General features: G+C 44.6%; 1 protein-coding gene across 1 annotated transcript in view; it reads left to right on the top strand.

Moving 5' to 3' along the window:
- The first annotated feature begins 383 nt into the window (after positions 1-383).
- Positions 384-22,927, top strand: part of PTPN3 (protein tyrosine phosphatase non-receptor type 3) — a 142,939-nt gene continuing 120,395 nt past the window's right edge. Inside the window, exon 1 of the mRNA XM_077912850.1 lies at positions 384-404. The gene's annotated coding sequence lies outside the window, so the exon portion shown is untranslated. The remainder of the gene's footprint in view (positions 405-22,927) is intronic.

Raw genomic sequence — 22,927 nt, 5'->3', positions numbered from 1 at the left:
AACAGATTTATTTTCATTGTGAAATCGTCCGTCTGCTATGCAACAACAAATTAAGCTCTGGGTGACTATTCCCGTAAAACACGTCCTGTGCTCAGCGCTGCTATTATGGGGTGGATCGCCGAGGTAAAGAATCAATTAAAACTCTGACACATTAAATGGAGCTCAAAGACCTGTTTCACAGGTTTCCCCAGAGGAAAATAATCACGTTGCATTATGCTTTGGGAGCCGATCGAGGCAAGAGTCCTGAGACAGGTTCTGGGGTTTACCAGACAGACTGCGGCCTTTCTAAGTCATTCTCGAAGCGCCACTCGCAGCGTTAGGGCATTCCACGCTCCCTTCGTCCCGGGGCACCATGGTCGAGCAAGAGGGATTATCGTCCTGCGGGCATCCTTCTCCGGAAAACCGTAAGTTTCCTGGAAACAAAGCATTTAAAGAAATGGTGGAAATATTGCGGTGTTTGCATTCACGCCCATTCTGGAATGGAAGCAAATGTCAAGCAAGGAAAACCAGAGGCCTAATAAAACTGAATATCCTTTCTATTTTTATAATAGGGCTTTGCCACCCAAAGGGGGGTCATGGTTTAGAAGGTCTGTTTCCAGAGAAGTTCTAGGATTTCAAGGGAAGCCTCACAAGAGAAAAGGAGAAAGAAGGAAGGAAGGAAGGAAGGAAGGAAGGAAGGAAGGAAGGAAGGAAAGAAAGAAAGAAAGAAAGAAAGAAAGAAAGAAAGAAAGAAAGAAAGAAAGAAAGAAAGAAAAAAAGAAAGAAAGAAAGAGAGTTAATGCTAGAATGGGAATAATGGGAATAACGTTTGTGGTCGCACTGCTCAAACCATGTTTCCATGACAGCCGGTAGGAATGTTAACGTTAAGAACCTCGTGTGTGCTGGGCTAAGTCAGACATCTGTGTAAACCATCTTCGATCTCAGTGCCTGAGTAACTTCTGTGCCTCAACCTGAAAGAGGAGAAGAGATGTGGAAGTTCAGGCGGTGTCTTTTCAGCAGTGTGGCCTGCAAATGAGCTTCACAGCAATAAAGAACCGGACGAGGCCAAAGCAAGGCGAGTGTCAGCAGTGACCATTGCCCAGGGGACAGGTTGCGGCCTGCCAGCGCCACAGGCGTGGCAGGAAACGGTCGGGGGCGGGGGGGGGGGACCCAGCTAACCCCTGACTTTAGGGGCTCACTCAAAAGCAGAGAAAAGGCAACGCGAGGGTGCAGTGTAAATGTCCCACTTGCTTTTAAGATATTTTCCCCCCAGGAAAGCGAGAGAGACAGAAAGAAAAGGAAACTCGGAGGGTTAGGACAAGACGAAGCCTGCCCTTGACGTGCTCGGCTTTGGTTCAGAACAGGACATTTTTCAGAGGAAATGCTCTCATGGTGCAGGAATCCGTTCGGTTAGGAATGTAAACTGTGTGACAACTCTGTCACGAAGTCAACCGCCAGTAGCTCTGCTTCTTCCTTTTTTCAGGATGAGGAGGTGAGAAGGAGGTGGGATACCCTCTTTTTAATCAAGCGCGCTACTCACTAGAACTTTTCATAAAGAAAGACCTTTTGTTCTTTGCTCACGTTGCTGCCTCCATCCTTAAGTTCCCCTTTATTGCTTGGGGGCGGGGGGGGGGGGGAGAAAACTTTTTTACAGAATAATATGTACCGGGTGCACAAATGCTTTCCTAATCTTTGTGGAACAGAGGTCTCTCACAGCTACTGAGGGGAGCTCAGAATGTGCTGGCACCTTGGGATCTTGGGGTCTTGCCAAGGTCCTTGGGGCTGCAGGAATAGAGGGTGCCCTGCATTCTGGCCTCCCTCTCAACTCTGTCTCCTCAAACGGGTACCCCAACCCCATTGAGTTCACAGGAAAAACAGTGCCCATTGCTTTAAAGGAAACCAAAAAATTGAGTATCACTAAAATATGCAACCTTTTCATTCGACCGAGAGAGGACTCTAACTTGCCAGAGAATTATAATGAGTTAGCTAAAGGCAAATCAGCAATAGACGCCAGGCATATGGATGACTGGTTCTAACTGGTTCTACTACACTGGTGTTCCCTTCCCCTTGTCCAAAGGAGTCGGTAGGCTCTTCTTCACCTCACCCACTCTCCATCTCCACTTAGCTCGTTACTCATATTCAAAGCTTTACCGCATACACCACATTTTCCTCAAGGATAAAACTGTATTTAGTCCTCCTAGAGTCAATCCAGTTCCACAGATATTTTATTTTATTTAAGATTTTATTTATTTATTCATGAGAGACACGGGGGTGGGGGGTTGTGCGGGCAGAGACACAGGCAGAGGGAGAAGCAGGCTCCCTGCAGGGAGCCCGACACAGGACTCAATCCCGGGACTCCAGGATCAAGCCCTGGCCCAAAAGCAGGCGCTAAACCACTGAGCCACCCCAGGATCCCACAAACATTTTACTGAGCACCTTCTCCATGAAGTCCTAGGCTCCCCTGAGATTCACAGATGAAGAAGACACAATCCCTGCTCTCAGATACGTATATAGCCTGTTATGATTTTTTTTAATTTTTTTTTAAATTTATTTATTTATGATAGTCACAGAGAGAGAGAGAGAGGCAGAGACACAGGCAGAGGGAGAAGCAGGCTCCATGCACCGGGAGCCCGATGTGGGATTCGATCCCAGGTCTTCAGGATCGCGCCCTGGGCCAAAGGCAGGCACCAAACCGCTGTGCCACCCAGGGATCCCTAGCCTGTTATGATTAAAGGCATCTTCTAATTGTACTATGACAGAAATTCACCTGAATATATGGTGCTATTGAAACACAAGAGAAAGGAGAGGAAGACAGTCTGGCAGTTCCTCAAAACATTAAATATCGAATTATCATGTGACCCAGCAATTCCACTTTTAGGCCTATACCCAAAAGAATTGAAAACAGGTACTTAGACAAACACATGTATATGCTGCACTATTTACAATAGCCAAAGATGGAAGCAATCCAAATGTCCACCATCAATAGGTGAATGGGGAAACAAAATGTGGTATATTCATTCCATGGAATACTATTCAGCCATTAAAAAGAAATGATTTCAAGGGCACCTGGGTGGCTCAGTGGTTGAGCATCTGCCTTTGGCTCAGGGCATGATCCCGGGGTCCTGGGATCGAGTCCTGCATCGGGCTTCCTGCAGAGAGCCTGCTTCTCCCTCTGCCTGTGTCTCTGCCTCTCTCTCTCTGTCTCTTTTGTGAGTAAATAAATCTTGTTTTAAAAAATGGCATGAATTTCTAACACCGCCACCACCACAGCTGAGCCTCAAAAATTCTGCATTACTTAGAAGAAGCTAGACACAAAGTTCACTCATTGTATGATTCCATTTATGTAAAACATTCAAAATAGGGCAGCCTGGGTGGCTCAGTGGTTTAGCGCTTGCCTTTGGCCCAGGTTGTGATCCTGGAGTCCCAGGATCGAGTCCCACATCAGGCTCCCTGCATGGAGCCTGCTTCTCCCTCTGCCTGTGTCTCTGCCTCTCTCTCTCTCTCTCTCTCTCTGTCTCTCATGAATAAACAAAATCTTTTTTAAAAAATTCAAAATAGGGGATCCTTGGGTGGCGCAGCGGTTTGGCGCCTGCCTTTGGCCCAGGGCGCGATCCTGGAGACCCGGGATCGAATCCCACATTGGGCTCCCGGTGCATGGAGCCTACTTCTCCCTCTGCCTGTGTCTCTGCCTCTCTCTCTCTCTGTCTCTCTCTCTCTGTGATTATCATAAATAAATAAAAATTTAAAAAAAAAAAAAAAAATTCAAAATAGATAAATCCACAGAGACCGAAAGCAGATTGGGGATGGCCAGGAACTGGGGAGCAGGGCAACAGGGAGTGACTGCTTCATGGAATGCAAATGCTCTAAAACTAAAGGGTAGCAATGGACTGCACAACATTGCAAATGCACTAATGCTACTGAACTCTTCACTTTAAAATGGTTAGTTTTATATTCTGTAACTAAGAGGAGGGCTCTGAAGAACCCGGGAGGGAGCCAGGAAGCAAGCTTATAGAATCCATTGAGGATAGGCTCCTGCAAACTGGGGATATCTTTGAACTTCATCCTGGGAGAAGTGGGATAGTCAGTGAGGAATTTTAAGCAGGTGGATGACCTTTTAAACTGGACATTTGGGGGATGCCGGGTGGCTCAGTCGGGTGAGCATCTGACTCCTGGTTTCCACTCAGGTCATGATCTTGCGGTCATGAGAATGAGCCCCGAGTAGGGCTCCTCACTCTGCATGGAGTCTGCCTGAGATTCTCTGTCTCTCCCTTCACCTCTCCTCCCACTCCCGTGCTTGCTCTCTCTCTCTCTCTCTCTCTCCAAAATAAATTTAAAAAATCTTTAAAAACAAACAAACAACCTAGACATTTTGAGTGGATGGCTGAGGGGCTGAACCCATGGAAACAGAATGTGCAGTCTGCTGGCCCAGGGAGAGAGCATAGCAGATATACCAGGATGCACACTACCTCCCTAATCATGTTTCAGTCAAGTGATTAAAACCATCTTCCACGAAATGTGAACTCAGAAACAGTAACTGGGAAGAAAAGTTGTGGGTGTTTTTTTAAACAGCTAAAGCCCCTATTTTTGCACATCCTACCACCTTTGGCATCCAACAGATTTTAACGTAAAATTAACCTGCTTCCTCTTTCTCTAAAGATTACTCATTAAAGACTTGTCTTTGAGCAAATACTTCACCGCAGAAGAAAGGCTGGTTTTGATGAAAGCAAATTGCAGTCTGAAAATAGGTTTAGAAAAGGAAGTATGATCCAAAATTAATACACTTATTTTCTCAGTCTCAATTTCAGCCATGGTACCATGTCAAGAAATACGGCATGCTGTAATTTTTTTAATTTAAATTCAATTTGCCAACATATAACACCCAGCACATATCCCATCAAGTGCCCTCCTTAATGCCCATCACCCAGTTACTCCATCCCCCCACCCACCTCCCCTTCTGCAATCCTTTTTTTTTTTCCCAGAGTTAGGAGTCTCTCATGGTTTGTCTTCCTCTTTAATTTTTCCCTCCTTTCCTTCATGGTTCCTTTCACTATTTCTTATACTCCACATATGAATGAAACCATGTGATAATTGTCTTTCTCCGATTGACTGATTTCACTCAGCATTATACCCTCTAGTTCCATCCATGTAGAAGTAAATGATAGGTATTCATCCTTTCCGGTGGCTGAGTAATATTCTATTGTATATATACCACATCTTTATCCATTCATCCATCGAAGGACATCGTGGCTCCTTCCACAGTTTGGCTACTGTGGACATTGCTGCTATGAACATTGGGGGGCAGGTGTCCCATCATTTCACTACATCTGTACCTTTGGGGCAAATACCCAGTAGTACTGGCTGGGTCATAGGGTAGCTCTATTTTGAACTTCTTAAGGAACCTCTACACTGTTTTCCAGAGTGGCTGCACCACTTTGCATTCCCATCAACAGTGCAAGAGGGTTCCCCTTCCTCCACATTCTCACCAACATTTGTTGTTTCCTGTCTTGTTAATTTTAGCCATTCTCACTGGTGTGAGGTGGCATCTCATTGTGGTGTTGATTTGTATTTCCCTGATAGCAAGTGGTGCGGAGCATTTTTTCATGTCTGTTGGCCATGTGTATGACGTCTTTGGAGAAATGTCTGTTCACATCTTCTGCCCATTTTATGACTGGATTGTTAGTTTCTTGGGTGTTAAGTTTTGAGAAGTTCTTTATAGATCTTGGATACTAGCCCTTTATCTGATACGTCATTTGCAAATATCTTCTCCCATTCTGTAGGTTGTCTTTTATTTTGCTGACTGTTTCTTTTACTGTGCAGAAGCTTTTTATCTTGATGAAGTCCCAATAGTTCATTTTTGTTTCTCTTAGCTTCGTAGATGTGTCTTGCAAGAAGTTACTATGGTCAAGTTCAAAAAGGTTGTTGCCTGTGTTCTCCTCTAGGATTTTGATGAACTCTTGTCTCACATTAGGTCTTTCATCCATTCTGAGTCTATGTTTGTGTCTGGTGTAAGAGAATGATCTAGTTTCATTCTTCTGGATGTAGCTATCCAATTTTCCCAACACCATTTATTGAGTAGATTGCCTTTTTTTCATTGGATATTTTTTCCTGTTTTGTTGAAGATGAGTTAACCATAGAGTTGAGGGTTCATTTCTAGGTTCTCTATTCTGTTCCATTGATCTATGTGTCTGTTTTTGTGCCAGTACCATACTGTCTTGATGATTATAGCTTTGTAATACAGCTTGATGTCAGGCATTGTGATGCCCCCAGCTTTGGTTTTCTTTTTCAACACTCCTCTATTTGGGGTCTTTTCTGGTTCCAAACAAATCTTAGGATTATTTGTTCCAACTCTGTGAAGAAGTCCACAGTATTTTGATAGGAGTTGCACTGAATGTGTAAATTGCCCTGGGTAGCATAGACATTTCCACAATATTTATTCTTCTAATCCATGAGCATGGAATGTTTTTCCATATCTTTGTGTCTCATGCTGTAACTTTTTAAAGGTAGTCAAATGGGATTTCTGTGTACAGAGAATAAACATTTGAATGAAGCCACAAGGAAAATCTGATCTACTCCATGCTCACCAAATACTAAATTGAATGTGACCTATTGGGACCATACAGAATCCATCTAACTGAACTTTAGAGGAAATTCAAAAGGTCTTGATCTTGTAGTTAGTGTATCTGCCAGTCAGCTTTCCCTTGTCTTTTTAGAGTGACCAATGGTTCCAAAGAAAGCCCCAGGAGGGAGGGGTTTCCCAGACCCCAGACTTCCAGTACTGAAGCCAGAACATTTGGGTACCTGGTTTCACTGCACCCACAACCCCTTCCAAAATTCTTTTTTTTTAAGATTTTATTTATTTATTTATGAGAGACAAAGAGAGAGGAAGAGACACAGGCAGAGGGAGAAGCAGGCCCCGTGCAGGGAGCCTCATGTGGGACTCGATCCCGGGACCCCAGGATCACGCTCTGGGCCTAAGGCAGGTGCTAAACTGCTAAGCCACCCAGGGATCACCCCCTTCCAAAATTCTATCTTCTGGGCCGGATTGTTTACAGTTGGAAAGTAAAAAATTAATTAATTAATTAATTAATTAATAATAATAAATAATAATAATAACAGCAGTGAAGAAGAGAGAGGGAAAGATGGGCATCATTTGGCATCCATCATGTAGAAAGAGCAAGAATGCAGGAAGTCAGTAGGGTGCAGCTGTCAAGGCTGCAGTGCATTCCACAGGAGCTCCGAGACTCGAGCTTCACACATGTGTGCCATGATAACCACGTGACTTTCACGCAGGCTGCAAGGGAATGTCTTCTCACCCTCCAACTCACTCACTGAGCAAACGTCTACCGAGGTCCTTACTTACCATGCATGTGCCAGGCTTGGGATCAGGTGTTGGGATCCGGAGATGAAGATGTGTTAGGCTGGCCTCAGGAGTTGCTCACAGGCCAGAGGCCAAGTAGAGGAGATGCACTAAGTGACCATCAGGTCTAACACCATGTAATTAATAATTAGAGCTCCCAGCTTCCAAGAACCAGACATTTATATAGATTGTCTGTCATTCTCAAGGTAGGTAAGATTATCCCCATTTTAAAGAAAAAAAAATAAAAACTGAAACTCAGATTTGCAGAACTTGCTCAGGGCCACCCAGCTGGCAGCAGCAGAGGCAGGCTGTAATCCAACATTTTGAGCAAGTTTCCCTTGATCTCCAAAGCTCTGTCCATTCTACTATTCTCAGGTCCCTTTTCAGTGTGACCAAGGTTAAGATCAAGATCATTCTGATTCCTGACCTACTTACTCCAGCCTATCTTCGTCTTCCATCAGAAAGCAGCTATGTCTGCCCTTTGAATTGATAGCAAAAGTGCTGAGTTTTAACTATTCATGCTAATGACAGAGGCAGGGTGGAGGTGGAAAAGCTAGATATTTATGCATAATTAGCAGACAATTGGAAACTGTTATGAGAGGTTGGATCAAGACAGCATGCAGAGAAGAACGATGAGGGGGATCCCTGGGTGGCGCAGCAGTTTGGCGCGGGCCTTTGGCCCAGGGCATGATCCTGGAGACCCGGGATCGAATCCCACGTCGGGCTCCCGGTGCATGGGGCCTGCTTCTCCCTCTGCCTGTGTCTCTGCCTCTCTCTCTCTCTCTCTGTGACTATCATAAATAAATAAATAAAATTTAAAAAAAAAAAGAACGATGAGGCTTCAACGCTATTGGAATTGGCCCTGATTTTCTTGGGGAAGACACTCAAGTCACAAGCAACAAGAGAATCAACAAAGTGGACTTCATCGAATAAAAAACTTTTTTCCATCAAAGGACACGATCAACAGAGTGATAAGGTAGCTGATAGAATGAGAAAAGATATTTGAAAATTACATCTGACAAAACATTGATATCCAGAATATAAAAAGAATGACAAAAACACAAACAACCAGATTCAGGTAAAGTACTAGAACAGACATTTCTCCAAGGAAGATATACAAATGATTAATAAGCACATGAACAGATGCTCAACTTCGCTAATCATTAGGGAAATGAAAATCAAGAACTCTAATGGGATACCACTCCATATTTGTTAGGATGACTATATTATCAAAAACAAAACAAAACTAAGAGAACAACAAGTGTGGGCAAGGCTGTGGAGAAATTTGAATCCTTGTGCACCACTGTGATGTAAACTGGTGCAGCTGCTATGGGAAACAGTATGGCAGTCCCTCAGAAAATTAAAAATAGAATTACTACATGATCCAGCTATTCCACTTCTGGCTATATACCCAAAAGTATTAAAAGAATTGGAAGCAGGGACATGAAGAAATATTTGTACACCCACGTTCACAGCAGGAGTATTTACAATAGTCAAAAAGTGGAAAGAAATCCAGGCATCCTTGATAAACAAAATGCAGTATATACATACAATAGATACTATTCAGTCTTTAAAAAAAAAAAAAAAAGAGAGAGAAAGAAAGAAATTCCAACAGAGGGCATGACTTGCATAAAACTTGAAGACAATATGCTAAGTGAAATAAGCCGGTCACAAAAGGGGCAAATACTGTATAATTCCACGTAGGGTAGTGAAATCCATAGAGACAGAAAGTAGAAGGGTAGCTGCCAGGCACTGTTGGAGAGGAAGGAATGGAAGTTGGTGTTTCATGGGTACAAACTTTCAGTTTGGGAAGAAGTAAAAGTTCTAGAGTGGGAAGGTGGTGCTGGTTGCACAAAAATGCAATACACTTCATGCCATTGAACTATATAATACCTAAAAACGGTTAAAATGGTAACTTTCATATAATATATATTTAACCACAATTTTTAAAAGATGGCATTCAAAGGACGTGCATCTACAGACTCAAATTCCACTTCAAGTTCTATTTAGTGATGGAAAAAATATAATGTATAGAAAGTGTACCAATATTAATAGAATAGTTCAGTCAATTTTTATACTTACATAGACTGTTGAAATCACCACTCAGATCAAAATAAACATCCAGCCCTCCAGAAGGCTCCCCACCCTAAAGATAGTCACCATTCTGCCCTTCAACATCATAGATTTGTTTCGACTGTTTTTGAACCTCATACAAATGGAACCAGAAATTACAATGCTTCCTTGCATCTGGCTTCTTTTTGATCAATTTATCTCTTTGAGATTCATCCTCTTTATTGTGTGTAGCAGTTTGTCCTTTTTCATTGATACATAGTTTTCCATTGTAGAAATATATCACAATTTGTTTTTTATGCTACGATTAATGAATATTTGAGTTTTTTCAGTTTGCTAAGAATATTCATATACGTGTCCTTTGATGAACATAGGAATGTGCTTGTCTTTGGTATACACAGTGGCATGTTTGGACATAGATTTACTTATGTTTAACTTTAGTAAATACTGCCAGTTTTCCAAAGTGGTTGTAGCCACAAGAATTCCCGTTGCTCTATATCCTCGTTAACATTACCTTTATTAATACTTTTAATCATATCAAGAGATGGGGTGGGGAAGGATGGAGGATCACGTGGGGGTCTTATCCCTAGTTTTACTGAGAAATAATTGACATACATCACTGTATAAGTTTTTGGTTTTTTTTTTTTTTTTTGGTTGGTTGGTTGGTTGTTTTTTTGTGTTTGTTTTTATGGGGGGGGGGCAGTGGGAGGGGGAGAAGGAGAGAGCGAATCTTAAGCAGATTTCAGGCCCAGTGCAGAGCCGGGGGTCGATCTCACAACCCTGAGATCATGACCTGAGCCAAAATCAAGAGTTGGACACTTAACTGACTGAGCCACCCAAATAATCCATCACTGGATAGGTTTAAGGCATATAGCATGATGTTTGATGTACCTACAGTATGAAATGATTACTACAATACGTTCAGCTAACACACATCTTCTCCTAAAATTCAATTTTAAAAAAGAAAAAAGGAAGAAAAAAAAGACAAAAAAAATTTTCTCCTTGAGATGAGAATGCTTAGGATCTATTCTCTTAATGTCTTTCCTATATATCCTACAGCACTGTTGGCTACAGTGATCATGTTGTACACTACATCCCTAATATTTATTTATTACCAGAAGTTTGTACCTTTTGACTCCTTTCCTCCAACTACTGCTCCCTGCACTGTCCACCTCTGATAACAGCTCTGATCTTTTTTCTATGAGTTTGTTGTTGTTGTCCCTTATCAATAACTTTTTTAACTAACAGATTTTCTCTTGAGCAGTTATAGTTACAGAGTTCCCATACATCCCCTCAGAGGATCATAAGGTTTTAACTTGCATTAGCCAAATAAATAATGATACTGAGCACCTATTCATAAGCAACTGACATTTGGATATCCTCTTTTCTGAAACAATCATTGCTATTTTTAAAATTAGATTGTATGTCCTTTGTTTATTGATTTGTGAGAGCTCTTTATATATGCTGAGTATGAGTCGTTCGTCAGATATATGTGTAATTGCTAATATTTTCGACTAGTCTGTGGTTTGCCTTCTCTGTTAATAGTACTTACGATGCATAGAAGTCATTCATGTTAATGAAATCCAATGTATCAAGCTTTTCTCTTATGGTTTATACTTTTTTGTATCCTATTTTTAAAAATCTTTGCATACCTCCCAAGATCACGAAGATATTCTGCAATGCTTCCTTTTAGAATATTTATTATTTCATCTTTCACATTTATATTTATGGTCCATCATGAATGTTTGTACATTATGTGAAGGGTGCAGTTTCTTCATTTTCTTTTCCTTTTTTTGAAAGTTGATGCTTTCTTCATTGATTTACTGTTGAACATTTGGCATAAATCAAATGACCATATATGGATGAGAATGTTACTGGGCTCTATTTTATTTCATTGGCCTATTTGTTTATCCAGGTATCACACTCTCTTAATTTCTGTAGCTTTATAATAAGTTTATACCTGGTAGTGGAAATCCTCAGCTATGTTAATCTTCTTCGATAATGCCTTGGCTATTCTACGTCCTTTGCTTCCATATAAATTTTAAAACAAACTTGCCAATATCCACTTTAAAAAAAAAAAAAAAGAAAGCTTCCTGGAAGTTTTATTGAGTTTGCATTAAGTCTGTAGATTCATTTAAGGGAAATTCATATCCTATCCATCCTATGTCTTCCAACTCATGAACATGGTTTATCCCTCAATTTATTTCATTTTTCTTTAATTTATCTCAGGAATGTTTTATGGTTGGCTGTATACTGGTCTTCAAAATCTTTCATTGGAGTCGTTCCTAGTTCTTTTGTGTTTCCTGTATTACAAATTGTATTGTAAAAATTTTTTCTAGTTGTTTGCTGCTAGTATGTAGAGGTATAAACGTGTTTTGTACATCGACCATCGATTCAGCTCCCTTGCCAATTTACTTATTTAATACTTTATATTAGATTTCCTTACATTCAAAACATACAATCTGTGAATAAATACATTTTATTTCTTCCTTCCCAAGATTCATGTCTTTTTAAAAAATGTCTTAATAAAGTACAGGCTTCCATGAAATAAAACTGGCCAATTTTCATTATACAATTTCATGAGTTTTGACAAATGTATACAGTCATGTAGCCATTGAGATGTGGCATTTGGCTGATATTTCCATCAGCCAAAAAGTCCTCTCAAGGGCCTCCTTGCAAAAAAGATTGGAAAAAAAAAAACAGATATACTGTCTGCCCCTTCCTGGGCACAGAGCAGAAAGCTTGAGTTAAGTAGCATAGGGTTGCAGAACACAAGGCAGCTAGATTCTCCGGAAGAAGAGTGGGAGGTGAAGCTTCTCCACGAGTTAGTCTTCAATCCTACTTGCACGCTAAAATCGGCTCTTAAAATACTGCAGCCTGGACCCAACCCCCAGAGAGCCTGATTTACTTCATCTGTGTTGGAGCCCAGGCACTGGGGATCTTTTCAAATAGACAAGGTGATTCTCATGTGCAACCAACGCTAAGAACTTAGTAGGCTAAAGGCAGGAATTTTTGCAGATGGAAGACAACTTTTTTAAAATTGTAAAAACCATATGGCAGCTGTCACTGAGGGAAATTACTTAAGAGGAGAAGAAGCATACGTAATCCTGTCTTTGTTGCACAGCAAATATTCTCAACATGCAGACATATTTTTGCACAACTGTGCTCACTGTGGTGATGCAATTTTACTTCGTTATTTACCATTTATAATGAATTTCTTGCTTATATCCCTTCATAAGGGTAGTGGTTCTGAGTGTGGGCTTTGGAGTTAGACACACCTGGATTAAAATCTAAGATTTTTGACTTGCCAGCTGTGGGTCTCCAGCAAACCGTTCAATATACTTGAACTTCATAGACTACTTGAGAGGTAGGAAGAATGGTACCTACCTCATAGGTTCATTATGAGGATGGGTGTTTGTAAAGAAACAACAGGAGAACGACTTGCCCACTTTGGGCTCTCTATGAATGGTTGCTGTTACCACCATTGGAACGAGTGAGGTTATCGACTGAATGGAACGCTATTCTAGGGCAGTAAATGTAAATAGACCAAGGGCTTGGGAGATAAAGGAAAGGATCTCATTTCCCCTCAGCAATAAAGACTCAGGCATCGTGAGGAGTTACGTGTGTGTGTGTGTGTGTGTGTGTGTGTGTGTACATGAAAGAGCTAGGAGTCCAGGGCTCTGTGGGGTTCAGTTCCCATGGTTGAGCATGATTCTAGGGGAGGGAAAATTGAAGAGGGCCCCTGGACCACTTGTTTCAATGGCAACACCAGACACCCACAAGAGCCATTTAGAATGGAATGCAGAGGCCCTTTGGGCAAATTCTCTTGTTTTCTCTCCTTGAGGCTAGAGAACCATACTGACTCCAAGGAGGACAGAGGAAACATCCCTGGGGTCTTGGACTTATCACAGGAGGTCAGGCCCTGAGGGTGAAAGAAAAGCATTCTTATGTCAGGCAAATGGGGTGGGAGTATCAGGTCATTCAATCTGACAGTTAAAAATAATAGGAGCACCTGGGTGGTTCAATGGTTGAGCATCTGCCTTGGGCTCAGGGTGTGATCCTGGGGTCCTGGGATTGAGTTCCACGTTGGGCTCCTTGAAGGGATCCTACATCTCCTTCTGCCTCTTTCTCTGCCTGTGTCTCTGCATCTCTCTCTGTGTCTCTCATGAATAAATGAAATCTTTTTTAAAAAATAAAATTAATAATAATAATAATATAGCAGTCCCTAGGTGGCTCAGTCAATTGAGCATCCCACTCTTAATTTCAGCTCAGGCAACGATCTCAGGGTCGTGAGATGGACCCCCCTCCCCGCGCCCCCCCACCTCCCCTCTCCATCAGGCTCTGTGCTCAGCAGGGAGTCTGCTTGAGGATTCTCCCTCTCCATATGCCCCTTCCCTGACTCATGCACTCATGCTCTCTCTCTCTCAAATAAATAAATCTTAAAAATATAATAGCAATATACATTCACGGAGAGGACCATTCCAGGCACTCCAATCAATTCAATTAAATTAAGCACTTAAAAAATTTTTTTAAAAATAAATTAAGCACTTACTCCTCACAACAGTCTTATGAAGTAGGTATTGTTAGTAACCTCGTTTTACAGATGAGGAAACTGAGGCATAGAGCAGTTAAGTAAACGTGCCCAAGGTTACACAGAAAATAGTAGAGTCAGGATTGAAAACGCAGAGATGATGCTCTTAACTACCCGCGTACCCCAAGCCGATGAAGTGAGACATATTAGTTACACTATAATTGTAAACGGTCTTTGGAAAGATCCCATATCCTGATTTGCTCAGACTGTTCTCTTTTCATTTCTTATTTTCCGCTTTCAGCTGAAATAAGCATCCTCATGCATCTAGCTTCTCTCGTCTGTCGGAAGTCTCCTAGGATCACTTTCTGTAAATGGCATTACTTGCTCCAGCAGGATAAAGTATGCTATGGTTGTTCCTACATATTGTTGTAGCGTTTACCAAACAGGCTGCACCATTTGACAATGTCACCACCACCTCAAGCAGCACGGTTGGAATTATTTGTATAAATGAATATACATTTGAAAAAATATATATATATATAAATATTTTTTTTTAATTGGAGAACTTAAAAAAGCTGGAAATTTGCAGCAGAGGCTTGCTGATCAGCTGTGCTTCTGGGAGTTTCCCTTTATTCAAGGCGCCTTTATTCACCTCACCTGAATTTGAACCATCGTCCCCTATCAGGCCAGGCCCTGGACTTCCAAACCACCTGGAACTTTGGAAGGGGAGGGGGCACACGCTTCTGATCTTTTGCCTACAGCATGCACCAAATGCCACAATATTTTTTGGCCAGGTTCTCTTTCCCACTTTTCAAACTGGCTTTCCTGAACAAACTGGGATGACTTTTAAGCCAGGCTCGCTGTCCCCTTGGTCACTGAAACCAGCACCTCCTAGACTGTATGTGTCTACAAAACACCTGAGATCTCGTCAAAACTAAGATTGTGGCTCAGTGCATCTGGGCAGCCTGACAAGTCCCAGGTGGTGCTAATGCTGCTGGTCCAAAGAGCTTAACTCCTTTATCTCTTAGATAAACCAGACAGCAAAGACAACCCAGACAATCCACACCAGAGCCGTCTAACTCCAGCTCTGCCTCTGACAACCTGCAGGGCCTCTCTGAGCCTCAATTTTCCCATCTGTACAATGAGAGGATGACAGTAGACACTCTCTGAGTCCTTTCTATGATTTTCATCTCGATCTTGGATTTCTTGAGCCCGTTCATGTTATTTTTCACATACTATTTACTCAACAAAGAATATTTAAGCTGCAGGGGGGAAGCACGGGCACCTTTTTAAAACACCAGCAACGGAAGAGTGAACAAGAGAGGCACAGTCCCTGCTCTCATGGGAGCGCAAGTGTACTGAGGAAGACGAGCAAATGGGAGTCGGAAATAGTTTGCTAAGTGTTTTGGGAGGAAGAGCTCAGGGCACCATGGTACCAAATAGAAAACAGATGTCACTGCGACCAGTGGGAGTCAGAGGAGAGCTCCCAAAGGAAATCATTACTGAGCTGACCCCAGAAGGAACAAGGTGGGATCAAGTGGGATCCAGGTGAAGCCAGGCATGGGAAGTGGGAAGTGTTCCCACTGTGTTCCAGGCAGATGGGAAGGCATAGCCAGCCAGCGTTCACTGGTTCCAAGCTCAGAGCTGCCCCTCTACTCCTGCTCCTCCCCAGCCTAGACTTTTCTGCAGGGGGCCCTCTCTCTTGTTGGTTCATTCATTCTTCTCACCATTCGTCAGCCATTCAGTAAGCCTGAACTGAGGGCCTTTGTGTCACACACTCGTCTGGGGGGCAGGAAGGGAATATAGAATGAGCAACCCCAGGTACCGTGCTTATTAGGATGAACGACACGTCCACAAGTAGCTGCCACACAACCCGAGGACCATCAGAGTGCAGGTGGCACCACGTCAGGGTGTAGAGGCTTCGGGCAACAACTGAAATTGTGTGGGCAGGACTTCTGAGTCTTGGAAAGCATGCAACAGGCCTGGCCTTTGCTTCGCGTCCTGGGGGCTTCTCCTGGGGGCGCCCTTGCTTGCTCACGGCTGGGTGCAGACCTAGGTGGCCTCTCCTTTCAAACCGCTGGCAGGGCTGCAATTGGACAGCAGAGGGCAGTGAAAGACTGCGCTTGAGCCAAGCTGCCTGGAGCTTGGCAATCCAGGAAAACGCTTTTGCAAAGGCTTAGGCCGAGGAGGAAGTAGACAAAATCCAGAGAGGGGAAGACATGTGCCCAGGATAACACAACTGCTTAGTAGCAGAACAAGCACATTGCGCCAGGCCCATGCAATTTGCTCTGCAAGGTCCTAAATTTTCTAAGACTCTCAGTTTGTATAATTCAGGATGTTTCTAGAAATATTCTTCTTTTCCTTGTCCCCACCCCCCCCCCCCCCAGCATAATGTAGAGGCATAGTTTTGGTTTATAAACCTCTTGCAGATAAATACAAGATATAGAGGGGTGCCTGAGTGGCTCAGTAGGTTAAGCATCCGACTCGATTTCGGCTCAGGTCATGATCTCAGGGTGGTGAGACGGAGCCCTAGGTCAGGCTCTGCGCTGGGCACGGAGTCTGCTTAAGATTCTCTCCCTCTGCCTCTGTCCCTCTCCCACTAAAAAAAAAAAAAAACCAGCAACAACAACGACAAATACAATATATGTAAGTGCTTCCTCTTTCTTCCTGAATCTAAAGCTGGTGACACGCTCCCTGGGGAAAGTGCAGTGGTTTGGAGCATCGGCTCCCGAACAAGGCTGAGTTTGAAGGCAAGCTCTGCCTCTCCGTGGGTGCATTTCTTAACCGCTTCTCTGGATCCTAATGTTTAGAATCAGGCAATGATCGCACACATACCTCCCGAAGCTGAGGTCAGGGTTAAGAGAGCTGCTGGAAATGGAGTGCTCCAACAGTTCCTGGTCAGGAGCAATCATTCTGTCAACGGGTGCTCTTGTTTTCAGTCTCCTGGCCGAGGAGCACTGGTCAGCCACTGCACGCCACGCCCGTGTGGGTGAAGAGCCCAGCCATGTGTACTCGAGCCCTTGGAATCAACAGGCTTGCTCGGGTTCAAGTCCCAGTTGTGTCCTGTCATTTATGGGCTGTGCCACCAGGATGAGCAAGCCCCTTCACTGCCCCTGGGCCGCAGTCCCTCATTCCTCTAATAGGGCTGATAATATCGCCATTATTATTATTACTACTTCTGCTAATGCAGCAAGAATTCCTTTTAGTTCTGTTCAGCAGATATTTTCTCATGCCCTGTTATGCCCTGGGCCCAGTGCGGGGTCCCAGAAAGAAAGAGACGAGTAGGTCACAGCTATGTGTGCGAGGATCTAGAAAGGCCGGTGATCGTACATATTACCAAAGACTATGATGAATATAAAGAAGGAGCACTAATGAGGGAGTTCCAGGAAGTCTTCCCGGAGAAGGTGGACTCTCAGTCGGCTTTTGAAGGATGAATAAGAGTTTGCCAGACTCGTCTTCCTTTAAAGACAATGGAGATATTTGTGGAGTCAGGAGTCCCAAAAGGGAAGTGTGTTGCACATACCCGCCAGAGCTGCTCTTTTGTCTTAACCTCATGGACCAGCCCCCCTCCCCACACACACATTACTGCATGCAATCTCCCCTCTTTTCTCCCAGACAACCCTTGGAGCGTAGACCTGCTTTAGAAGGAGAGGAGTCCAGATCACAGAAGCTGGGAAAGAATGGGAGGTTCCCGGGCCACAGAGAACACTTGGAGGCAGGGGTACCCTGAGCAGCACCTGTCCCAGGCCCGCCCTCCACATCTCAAGACTCTGAGTTGGCTCCCAGCAGAGCGGGCACGAAGAGCTCAGCTTCTGTTCCTCCTCTCAGCAGACAAAGCAGACCTAACACTTCTGTCTCCACCTGAACTTCTATCTCATTCTTTTCCTGCCCACCCAAATTCTCCATGTCCCCTCTCCTGGGAAGCCTCTGTGTCCTGCCAGTGCTGGCACAGCGGTGCCCCCGGCACTTCCAACGTCACCCTGGGCCGCCACATCACCGCCCTGCATCCCGGGGCTCTGTCTCCCGTTAGGCTGCGAGCCCTCTCTAGGCAGGTACTGGGTCTAAGTCACTCTCCGTGTCCCCGGCTTCTGGCACCGAGCCCGGCTCGGAGGACCTCGCTCAGCAAACATGTTTGCTGAATTGAATTGAACTGAACTGAACTGGGCCCAGAATTCCTGACTCTTTCCAGTCACTGTTTTTGTTTTTCTGCCTTGGCAGGAAGCGGAGGGCACACTCCAAGAGGTAATTGACGAGCACGTAATAAACGAATTCTTTAGATGTCTGGATGGAGTCAGAGGAAATAAAGACAGCGAAGCCCCCGGAGGCCAGCTGCTGTGAGAAGCCGTGACTACCCCGGGCCTGCAGGGGTACAGGAAGGGAGCTGGCATAGAATCTGGGGAGAGCGGCAGCCAGCAGGGGGGCTGCCCAACAGGAGCCGTGGATATAGCGGCAGCCAAACCACAGCTTGGCGGGGGGGGGGGGGTCAATGCCCACCCTGGTGCCGGCCACAGAAGGCAGCCTGACTGGACACAGACTACAGCTACCGGTAAAAGCAAAGAGCAGATCTGGAGGGAGAAATGGGGAATATCCAGCACGAGTAGCTTTGCTCAAAATATGGCCCACATTGCATCAGCATCAGAAACCTTTCAGGGAACACCTGGGTGGCTCAGTCGATGAGCATCTGCATTCAGCTCAGGGCGTGAACCTGGGGTCCTGGGATCAAGTCCCACATTGGGCTCCCCGCAGGGAGCCTGCTTCTCCCTCTGCCTGTGTCTCTGCCCCTCTCTGTGTGTCCCTCATGAATAAATAAATAAATAAAAATCTTTTTTTTTTTTTTTAAAGAAACCTTTCAGAAGCTTGTTTCAAAAGCAGAGTCTTAGGCTCTGGCCCAGACCAACTAAATCAACATATCTATCCGTGGGGCCTGAGGATTTGTACTCTCAGAAAATACCTGAAGGTGACTGTAGAGATCACCTGGGGATCTCTGGAAGGTATGGAATTATGAGAATTTTGAATGCTGTTAATTCATAACTTGAACCTACAGAATCAGGTTATTTTTTTATTTTATTTTTTTAAATTAATTAATTTATTTATTTGTGAGACACACAGAAAGAGGCAGAGACACAGGCAGAGGGAGAAGCAGGCTCCATGCAGGGAGCTAATGTGGGACTCGATCCTGGGACTCCAGAATCATGCCCTGAGCCGAAGGCAGACGCTCAACCGCTGAGCCACCCAGGGATCCCCCAGAATCAGGTTATGATACAAGGTCTAACAAAGCTGGTTTTCCATCTGCTACTTCCAGAGCACCAGGGGACTTCACTCGTTCATTACTGAGCATGGCCTGGGCTCCCTGGAGAGTTCTGGCCAGATAAAGTTGAAAAAGGATGGTCCCCGTGTGAATATCCTAGGATAACCTCTTACATACATGTAGGGGTTCTTCTAGGACTTCCAAAGTCATTCCTACCATGTGCAGATGACTCTTCAGTGCATCTGCAAGCAGCTCTGGGCAGGCAAAGTAACAAGCCAAACCCATGATTTCAACCACCATCACACCTTATGACACCCAAATACTTATTTCTCCTGAGTGTGGGTGTTCAGCTGCCTATGAGACATACATTTAGAGGCTCCCCAGGCCCCCTGCTGACCCACGTGACCCTAAGGGAACACATCTTCCTCCCCACCCCACCCCAAGGCTCCCAACCTCAGTGAGTGGTATCATCATGCGGCCTGTGTTTAAGCAGCAGCCTGGGGCCATCTCAACACTGCTCTCTCCAGGTACCAGGCGCCAGGTACCAGATACCTGGTCCATCCATTCAACCCCCTAACTCTCCCATTCCCTCACTTTTCTAGGTTTCTAGCAACACTCCAGGTCATCGAAATTTTCCCCCTGTATTCCTGTTATGACCAAATAAGCTCCCTTGCTCCTTCCCAAGCCACAACCACCGTCAGAGGGATCTTTTAAATACGTAAAATCTAAACATTTCACTCCCCTGCTTGGAATCTTCAGTGCTCCCCAGTGTCCTCAGGGCCTAGTCTAGACTCCTCACTGTAGCACACAAGGCTCTTCACACCTGGCCAGGCCTGAGTTTCTACCTCATTTCCCATCATTTCCCACACCCTCCCTGCCCTCCCCCCACACCGGGACACCCTCATCATGGATTTTAAGTTCATGCACTTGCTTAACCTTCCTCCCCAGAACGTTCTTCTCCTTTTTCTACCTGGTCAACTCCTCTTTGCCAATCAAAACTCAAGTGTCATCTTATCCTTGAAGTCTTTTTCTGAGCCACCAAGCTGGATTAGTCTGCACTGCCTTCTTATCTTGTTCTCATTTCTCTGACAGATCTTATCTCAGCACCTTGGAATAGTCTACTTATCTTTCTATTAATCTGTGATCTCTACTAGGACAAGATCTGCCATGCCTGATTTGCCTGTATATTTCAGGGCCCAGCACAGTGTCTTCCTTTTACCAATGGCAGGGTGTGGGGGTGGAATGGACAGATAAACTGAATTTACAATAGCCTCCTGCATGGAAAAAGATCTCCGGAGAGACAGGATCTAGGGAAGACTGCTTCATTAAATTCACTTATTGTGACCAGAGTTTCATCTGGACTCACAACTAGTGGGGTATACCATGCACTACACCAGGTTCTGTGCCAGTATCTCTTCCCTCAGGGACCTGTGACAGTAGAGGAGACATCACCTAAGTTAGGCTCATTCGGGTTGCAAGGAAAAGACCTACTTGGGTTTCTTGTCTTTCTTTTTTTATTTTTTTAAAGATTTTATTTATGTATTTGACACACAAAGAGAGAGCAGCAGGCAAAGGGAAAAGGAGAAGCAGGCTCCCCGCTGAGCAAGGAGCCCAATGAGGGGCTCGATCCCATGGGCCCAGGATCATGACCTGAGCTGAAGGCAGACGCTTAACTGACTGAACCACCCAGGGACCCCCATACTCAGGTTTCTTAGGTGCTGGTGTAAATGGCTACATTAAAATATTCCTTACAGGGATCCCTGGGTGGCGCAGCGGTTTGGCGCCTGCCTTTGGCCCAGGGCGCGATCCTGGAGACCCGGGATCGAATCCCATATCAGGCTCCCGGTGCATGGAGCCTGCTTCTCCCTCTGCCTGTGTCTCTGCCTCTCTCTCTCTCTGTGACTATCGTAAGTAAATAAATAAAAATTAAAAAAAAAAATTAAAAAAAAAATATTCCTTACATGGAAGGGTTTACTTGTACAGAGGAAAGGAAGTGTGAGAGACCCCCACCCCTACCCCCCACAGCAGCCCAGTTCCTCTGGAACAGCAACCCCAGTGCAAGGATGTCAAGAGGAGCTCATGGAGGAAAGAATCGATCCGCTGTTGCCCCAACAATGTTACATAACAAACCACTCCACACACAGCATCTTAAAACGACCACCATTCCTTCACAGTGTGGTTCTACTTCTCGTGTTTCTCATTCTCCTGGGACCAGCAATCTACCTGGGGCAGTCTTTTTATGGCAGAAGCAGAAATGCAAGAAGGACAAGCTTAACTACGCAGACATATTTCAAGCCTCTAATTGTGTAACACCTGCTAACAACCCATTGACCCATTGGCCAAAGCAAGTCACACGGCCAGGCCCCCGAGTTGAGCAGGGACATATCCATCTACTCGTAGCATAAGGAGCTTCAAGGTTACGTGGCAAAGAGCATGGATGCAGAGAAGAAGGAAGAACTGGAGCCAATGCAATCCATGCAGTCCTGCTTTTCGGGCTACAGGTCATCATAAAAGCAGACGACAGTGACTCCACTTTCTCTCTTCACATTTAAGCTCCATAAAATCAAAGACTTCACACTATCTCTAGAACCTAGAACAGAGTATGACGCATCACGGGTGCTAATCAATATTTGGTGAACAAATGAAGGCTTCTTGCTGCCTCCTCCTTACATTCTCACTTCCCAGGAGATGCCGTGCAATCAGACAGATGTGTTGCTATCAAATACCCTGCAGACTAAGGAGTTTAGACTTTTCCAGGAGGTAGGCCATGGGGAAGCATTGTATATTTTCAAGCAGAGGAGCCTTGTTCAAATCTGTGCTTCAGCAAGATGAACCTGTTATCAGTATTCCGAAAAAAAAAGTGAGAGGAAGCTGGCCGACCAACTGGGAGGCTATTTGCAAGAGCTCCGGTGAGAGACAAGAGGTCCTGAAGCAGAAAGCAGAGCTTGGGAAGGATGTGAGAAATCTTGTGGGGGTAGAATAAAGAGAAGAAGTCATTTTTCTTGGATGGCAAGAGAGAGGGAGGGAGGGAAAGAGGGAGGATTTGGAGCTGGGAGCCCAGGCCCCCGGGCAGATCGTCAATGGACAAGGAGCAGGCTTGTGGGCTGGAGCCAATTTGTTAGTTTGGAACTGGTTGGGTTTGAAGTGCTTCTGGAACACCCAGCTGGAGGTAGCTAGTAGACGCCAACAATTCAAAACTGGCCTTCAGAAGAGATTTCTCACTAATATCTTAAATTTTCATTTATATCAAACATCACATTTATAATAATACCCACTTAGGAAAACTCTCCTGAACCTGCTGGATAGTCCCACCCATTCGAGGTCAGGCAAGCAGCTTGTTGCAAGTTGTTTGGTTTTCCTAAGTCTTGGCATGGAGGAGAGAGGGATAAAGGACAACAGCAGGAAATCAGAGTCAGAGAGCCATAAGTGGCCACTGCCAGGCAGGAGCATTTTTCTTTCCCTAGAAGTTAAGACCTCCCCAAAGACAGCCCGGAACTTTCGTGCAATCAACAAATATTTGTTAGTCCCTTCTCTGTGCCAGGCACTGTGCTCAGGGCCAGAGACCCAGGGAGGAGTCAGGAAAAGTGCCTGCCCTCGAGGTGAAGGAAGAGGGTAGAGTGATCTAGGTAAGTGCAACCAAGTGCTATAGGATCTTGGATGGATGTTCAGTGGGGGTTCAAAACAGAGGCTGGTCAATTCTGGCCAGAGGGTGGAAGATAGTAACAGACACCAAAGGTTCAGG

Source organism: Canis aureus, chromosome 10 (assembly GCF_053574225.1).
Source record: "Canis aureus isolate CA01 chromosome 10, VMU_Caureus_v.1.0, whole genome shotgun sequence".
Classification (NCBI taxonomy): domain Eukaryota; kingdom Metazoa; phylum Chordata; class Mammalia; order Carnivora; family Canidae; genus Canis; species Canis aureus.
Note: the sequence above shows the minus strand (reverse complement) of the source record. Positions and strands in the feature narration are given on the sequence as shown.